At 26.3% G+C, this 8,406-nt stretch overlaps 1 pseudogene; it reads right to left on the reverse strand.

Moving 5' to 3' along the window:
• Positions 1-3,929: 3,929 nt before the first annotated feature.
• Positions 3,930-6,925, reverse strand: LOC113374201 (annotated as a pseudogene).
• Between the last annotated feature and the right edge of the window lie 1,481 nt (positions 6,926-8,406).

Raw genomic sequence — 8,406 nt, forward strand, 5'->3', positions numbered from 1 at the left:
CATTTCTTTTTTATCCTAGAATTTTTATTTGAAGTTTGTGCATTTTGGAGGTTAGGCTTTATGTGTTTACGCACCAAATACATAGATTTATACAGTTTTTCTTACTCAACGAAGATAGACCCATAAAATTTCTATTTTATCCTAAAATTGACCCTTTAAAATTACCTTTAGCAAAGTATCTAATTTAGATGTAAATTTTAACAATAGTTTTAAATATAATTAGTTAATTTTAAATTAATACAAAACGACTAATGGATGTTTTAAAATTTTATTATAAAAGATAACTTAATTTTTTATGATGTATTATGATGCTAAAATATGTACACAGGTTTTAATTGTAAATTAATTAGTAATAAGGTAACTGATGCAGATTTAATTTAATTTAATATTTTATTAGTTTTAATATATATATATATATATATATATATATATTATTTTAATAATGTGGACGAGAGATTTTATACAAGTCTTCGAGGCAAAATACAATGTTTAAATGATAATGAAAATACATCTGACTTATTATTATTAACTTCCCGTAGGGTAAGTTATTGTAGTCGTCCAAAAATCGAAAATGAAATTTTTGCACATCTTCACGTTTCCGAGGTTTCTGAACTTCTGGCATACCTAAGATAAAATGCATGTGTTTGTGTGTGTGTGTGTGTGTTTTGCATGTCCGCATTTTTTCGTCCACGTTTTCGGAAGCAAGGATCAATCGTTTCGAATGATTCATTTACCATTCGATCCCTATTGATAGGGAGATGTGCTGATTAGTTTTTTGGCTAAGGCAGGTCCAGCCGTTACGGAGATACAGAGCAAAGAGTGTAGAAAATACAAATCGAGTTTTTGAGAGAACGAAGAATCCGATTTCAATGATTTAAGAAACATTTTATTTGTATTGACGAAATGAAGAATTTATTACATTTTTACGAAGGCAGGTACAGCGGTTTAGGAGATGCAGAAAAAAAGTCGAAAAAATGTCATTTCGGGGTTAAAAATGATATTTTTGTGGCGATTTTATTAATGTTGATCAACCGATTTGAATGATTCAAAAAACATTCGATTCCTATTGATGGCTAAAGAGTTTTTGGCAAAGGCAGGTCCAACTGTTTCGGAAACACGTTGTAAAGGCTATTCAGTTTTTGAGAGAAAGGATTTGAGAACAATCGATTTGAATGATTCAACTGTTTTGATTTTTTTTTTCAGTTATGAAAATTTTTTTAAAGTTCGTAATTTTTTTGGAATTTTGGAAAAATCGATTTTTTCAAATTTGTGGAGAATTTGGATATTTTTGAAAATGTTCGATTTTTTTTGAAAATTTTTAAATATCCTCAAATTTTTGTAAGAAATCGTTTTTTTTTAACAAAAATTTGATTTTTTTTTTAATTTTTTAAAATTTAGATTTTTTTTTTGAAAATGATGAAAATTTCGATATTTTGGATTTTTCGTAACTTCTGTGTGTATGTGAATTTAAAAAGGACAAGCAACTTGAAAAACTGTTGGGAAAATTACAAAAAGGACTCTACTGACGAGTAAATTTTATATCTAGAGAGAAAATTAGAAGAAAAGGGACTCTACTGACGAGCAAATTTAATATCTAGAGAGGAAATTAGAAGAAGAGGATTCTACTGACGAGCAAATTTAATATCTAGAAAGAAGAATAGACGAAAAGGACTCTACTGACGAGCAAATTTAATATCTAGATGGAAAATTATTAGAAAAAGGACTCTACAAGACGAGCAAATTAGAAGAAAAGGACTTTACTGACAAGCAAATTTATTATCTAGAGAGGAAATTAGAAGAAAGGGAGTCTACAGACGAGCAAATTTAGTACCTAGAGACAAAATTAGAGGAAAAGGACTCTACTTACGAGCAAAACTAAGAAAAATGAAAAATGACTGCAAAATCCGATCTAGTAATGCTCCTGCATGATTATTTAAAATCTTATTATTTTTGTTGTTTCTCTATAAAGATGAAAATAACGTTCCAGAAACCATTTCAGAACATGTTAGGGAAAATAAAGTTTTAGAAAAAGACAGAAAGTAAGAGATTTTTCTATTAATCATCATGCAGAAGAATTACTAGATCGATGATTTTATCGTTTTCTTTATTTTTCTCCTTTTTTCGCAACTTTTTTTTTATTTTGTGGACCCTATGATCATTACAATTATTATGGTTGATTCACTTCAAAAAGGGAATTATATTGGGAGGCAGGAAAACAAGTAGACATGTAAACAGGTATACAGGTGAATTATATACCAATCAAATTACTATTAATTTTCATTTTCTCTCAAGGCGAAATGCCACTTGCACCTAGTTCAGTATTTTCAGGACAAAGAAAACAATAATGTTATATCCGGAACTGAAGATGACATTGGTTATAGATCAAGAAGGTGACGAGATTCGAGAATAAGAACAAGGTAATTTTTTTTCTGACTTTTTACTAGTTAAATAATTTATTCATCAATGTACAAAAATTATTACTTCATATTATCAAAGAAATTTTTAAAAGTGCTTTCTGTATTCTTATTCTAATAAAAAAGACCGTTTAAACGATACCCCACATGATATAAAACGTACAATCTAAAATTTTTGAAGTAAAACTTCTTTAAGCTAGTTTATTAAAGATGCATGAAAAGTGTATATTTTGTGGACAAATCGCATAATTACAAAAGTTTTATACTTGACACACTTGAAAGAAAAGCGCAATAAATTTTAACATTCTTATATTTTTTGCATTAAAGTATGGTTTTGTATCAAATGTTTTTATTCCAATATGATAATTTTTTGAGAAAATCGTGTTCTACTCGTTGAGACCTTTCAAACGATACCCCACATGATATAAAAGATACAATGTAAAAATTTTGAAGTAAAACTTCTTTACTCATCTTTGCTATAAATTCGTAAAGAGTATAATTTGTGGACAAATCACATAAGTAATTTTAGTATTCGCTACACAAGTTTACACACCTCACATTTTTTACATAAAAAATCGATAAATTTTAACATTCTGATATTTTTTGCATTAAAGTATGGTTTTGTATCTAATGTTTTTTATTCCAATATGATAATTTTTTGAGAAAATCGTGTTCTACTCGTTGAGACCTTTCAAACGATACCCCACATGATATAAAAGATACAATGAAAAAATTTTGAAGTAAAACTTCTTTAAGATCGTTTACTAGAAATTCATTAAAAGTGTATATTTTGTGGACAAATTACATAGTTAATTGCAGTATTCATATTCTATTGAAAAAGACCTTTCAAACGACACCCAACATGCCGAAAAAATACAACTTAAATTTTATGAAGTAAAACTTTTTTAAGATCGTTTACTACAAATTTATTAAATAGTTATATTTTGTGAAAAAACCATATGGTTAATTTCAAAATTTGGATTTTCTTGAAAAAGACCTTTTAAACGACACCCAATATGCCAAAAAACCGCAATTTAATTTTTTAAGCAAAACTTCTTTAAGCTCGTTTACTACAAATTTGAAAAAAGTGTATATTTTGTGGACAAACTACATAGTATTCACTACGAAAATTTTACACGAAATTGATATACTTGTTTATCTATGTTTACACCTTACATATTAAAAAAAAAATCTTATATTTGTTGCAATAAAATATTACGTTTTTATTACAATATACATAATTATTTTTTCGTGGTAATCGTTATCTACTCATCGAGACCTTTTAAACGATACCCCACAAGCCATATAAGATACAATCTAAATTTTTGAAGTAAAACTTCTTTAAGCTCGTTTAATAAAAATGCGTAAAAAGTGTATATTTTGTGGACAAATTTTCTTTCTTATGATTCTTTACTATTTAAAATCATAATCCAACACAAACAAACACACAATTTAAAAAGAAAATAATTTATTCATAATTATACAAAAATTATTACTTCATAATATCACTTAATATTATTTTTCATGAAAAACGACGATACTCTTGGTTCCACTTGCAGCCTTGCCCCAAGCCTTCTCTTTCGCAGAAGGAGCCTTCGGTTTTTCTACTTTAATCGGCATTACAAAGTCTTCGGTATCTTTTTCTAATTTGATTTTCTTTGTGTTTTTATCATTTGTCGCTAAAGATTTTCTTTTTTGATTGTCTGGTTGTTCGGTTTCGGGAATTCCTAGATGAACTTTTAACATTTTGCTTAAATCGTAATTTATGTACTCGGATATTATGCCGAAGGCGTAGGCTTTGTAATCATCTGGAAAAAATATAATGATACAAATATATATATATATATATATATATATATATATATATATATATATATATATATACGAGTATAACAGAATCTTCGATGATGCATGAATCTGACTTGCTTGTTTATATGTATAATAAACAAATGTGCTTTACCCTGTTTTAGTGTTCTCCGCACTCAACAGAGGGTCTAACTGTGCTCAATTTTCAAAGCTAGTAGATTTATTTTGGAATAAGTTTATTAGATTATTTGAACGTGAAATAAGATAGGAAAAAACATAAAATTTGTTGTAAAATTTATTCTCGATTAAGCTTATTTTATTACTTAAAGAAAAAATAAGATAGTAAAAACCAAAAGATTGTAACAGAGCAGTCTAAAGAAGTTTTACTTCAAAATTTTTAGATCGTATCTTGTATGGCTTTTGGGGTATCGTTTGAAAGGTGTAGGCGAGTAGAAAACGATTTTGCACAATAAAATGATTATATTGTAAAGAAACGTAATATTATATTGCAAAAAATATTAGAATGTTAAAATTTGTTTTTTTAATATGTATAGTATAAATCTTTTTGAACAAATACTAAAATTAAATATATGATTTGTCCACAAAATGTACACTTTTTACAAATTTGTACTAAACGAGCTTAAAGAAGTTTTACTTCAAAATATTTAGATCGTTTATTTTATTGCTTGTGGGGTATCGTTTAAAAGGTCTCGACGAGTAGAAAACGATTTTCTCAAACAAATGATCATAATATAATGAAAACATTATATAATACATAACCATAATTTATTGTAAAAAATTCCAGACTGTTAAAATTCATCGATTTTTTTTTTTCAAATATGTGAGATGTAAAACTTTCGTAACAAATACTAAAATTAACTATGAGATTTGCCCACAAAATATACACTTTTAATAAATTTTTAAACTTCATTCTAAAATTTGAAAGGTATATTTGAATAGAATCCGAATACTGCAATTAACTATGCGATTTATCCATAAAATGCACACTTTTTACGCATTTTTATTAAACGAGCTTAAAGAAGTGTTACTTCAAAAAAATTAAATTGTGTTTTTTGGCATGCTGAGTATCATTTGAAAGGTATTTTTGAATAGAATCCGAATACTGCAATTAACTATGTAATTTATCCACGACTTGCACACGTTTTAACGCATTTTATTAAACGAGCTTGAAGAAGTTTTACTTCAAAAATTTTAGATTGTACGTTTTATAGCATGTGGGGTATCGTTTAAAAGGTCTCGACGAGTAGATTTTCAAGAAATTATAAACATTATAAATAATAAAAGTGATAACGGACTCTACTGACGAGCAAACTGAAATTAAAGACAAGAGATGGAAAAGGACTCTACTGACAAGCAAATAGAATAAATGACAAGAAATGTAATAAATGACTTAAATAAAAGGCAAGAAGTGAAAAAAGGACTCTACTGACGAGCAAACTAAAATGAAAGACAAAAAATGAAAAAGGGACTTTACTGAGGAACAAAAATAAATAAAAAACAAAAAATGAAAAAGGACTCTACTGACAAGCAAACTGAAATTGAAGACAAAAAATTAAAAGAGACTCTATTGACACATAAACTAAAATTAAAATTTTAGTTTTTTCATATTATATATTATATAAATCTTACCTAGAATTGAACCCAAGGGTTAATTTACGTGCTACAGTTAGTGGCGCCTCTATCGAGTGCGGAAACAATTTAAATTGCAATCTATTTATACTTCTAAAAATGTTATGGCAAGGCCATGTTACGAAGAACTTTCCATACTAAATATTGACAAGAGCCATGCATTGCATTCATACATCATTACAGAAGAATTTTATATATGATATATATATATATATATATATATATATATATATATAATATATAATATATATTTACCATCACAATCTGAAACATCAGCTTCACTTTTAACAAACGAAGCAGACACTGCTCCACTCCCCACATGCAATTTTTTATTTTTCAAACCTTTGCAATGAGATTAACTTTTGTAGCTAACCAGGACAGGCATTTTTCTTTATTAAATTTATATGCCTAAAATATAAAATAAAATAAAATACAAGTAATTATTAATATTAATTTTATAAACAAAAATATTTGCAGGTCCAAAATTACATTCAAGTCCTGAGATCCTTTTCTATCAGCAACTAAACTAAGTTGTTCTGGGGAAGAACATTTTAATAACCTGTCGGTTGCTGGAAAATCTGGATCTTTTAATATTTGATCTAAGGGGGACGCTTGATTTAAACAGGACTCATATAGATATGGAAGGACTAAAAAAAGTGAGTAAAATTATTGTTTTACACACACATAATATATATATATATATATATGTATCATTTATCATATATATGTATCATTTATCATATATCCCTTACTTAAAAATAAAGGATCAATAGGCGTCGACAAATATAAATTCCCATTTGAAGCCACAGTGTCATTTATAAACCACGAACGCTTTGATTCAGAAAACGACATCACTTCTTGTATTTCATGTTGTTTATTGAAAACAAATAAACTTTTCTTGCCGGTGCCTGGGTGCTTCAAAGGAACTATTTCTAAACTGCAACAGTCACCGATGTAAGAATCTATACCAAAAAATAAATAAAATAATTGAAGAAAGATTTTATCACGTTGTGTAAATAGTATATCTTACCTTGTAGTAAAAATATCCACGTCATTATTGACTAGTTTTAATTATATATTAATAGTACTTACAAAATTAATTAAAAATAATGTAATGTTAGGTTAGGTCAGGTTTAAATTTACTATCCACTATATTTTTACTTATATTATATTTATATCATAATTTTATTAACAGGACTTCATTTTAAAATGTTTTTATTTCAATTTATAGTCAGTTTCTGTCACTTTTTTGTGATTTTTTTTACACTTTTGGCGGTATTTTAATTGTACCATAAATTATTCTTGTAGATACACACTCCATTGACAGTTGATTGAAACGTCAAAGTTGAACATAACCTCAAAAAAGATTCAATAATTTAATAAGTAAAATAGTATAATTTATTAAATTAAAAGCGGATTTGAGTGCATTATTAGATATTTATGACTTAGTTAAACTATTTACGTCATGATTGGCTTAGTATTACCTAATAGTAATTGTGAAAATTGAACTTTGTTTTGTGTCTGTGCACTGTCAAATTTAAATTTGTCTTGCCAACTTCATTGCAGTTTTCTAATATATGCTAAAAGGTCCAAAAAATGATAAAACATGAATTTAAAATTTGATTTAATGTTGGAAATTGATATTTTTTGAAATTTTTGTAAAATATTTAAATTTATCATTAATAATTAATTTTTTTTATATACATTTTATTGAGACAATTGGATTTGTGACTGTTTTCAACTGTCAAATTTGAAATTTGTAAGTCAATGTTGAGTACTTTCATTTATATATAAATTTAATTTTGATATCTAATATGTTTTTAATATAATTTACAATCTATTTGTGTACTTTTTAATTTTTTCACTTTATTTACGTTTATAATATAAATTATTGTGTTAATTGACATTGACAGTGACGGGTGACACTTGACAGTTGTCAGTTGAGTTGAATAACGTCAAAGTTCAAGTTAAACATAATCTCAAATTTTTAATAAAACTGCAAATATTCAATCATTTTCATTATAAATAACAGATTCGTATTTATAATTACTAATAATATTAATTTTATATTAAATAACAGCCGAATTAAAAAAACATTAGTTATATCAATTTATCTTGACAACTTCACTATGGTTCTAATATATGCAAAACTGTCACAAAAATGATAAAATATGAATTTAAATATTAAAAATTAATATTTTTTGTAGACTATAATTTATTATTAGCAAAATATTGTATATCTAAAGCATAAAGCGATTTTATTTAGATAGATCAACAATTGTTTACGATTTAAATTAATATTTTTACACGAATCGTTTTGCGGTTGACAGTTGTTAGTTGACAGTTTGTAACCGACCATATTGGAAATCAAAAATATGATTTGGTTCATTTTTTATATATGTTTATATTCTTTAAATTGTTTTAACACGTATATATTATTATATATCATAGAAAGCTAATAAAATTATGTACAAATCTGTATATAGTAATTTAAAACTCATTTGCTTCTAAAACTTATAAATAAATTTTATAAACA

The sequence above is a fragment of the Ctenocephalides felis genome, unplaced genomic scaffold (assembly GCF_003426905.1).
Source record: "Ctenocephalides felis isolate EL2017-DRISC unplaced genomic scaffold, ASM342690v1 CF-g0.4_SCAFFOLD_01648, whole genome shotgun sequence".
NCBI classification, from domain to species: domain Eukaryota; kingdom Metazoa; phylum Arthropoda; class Insecta; order Siphonaptera; family Pulicidae; genus Ctenocephalides; species Ctenocephalides felis.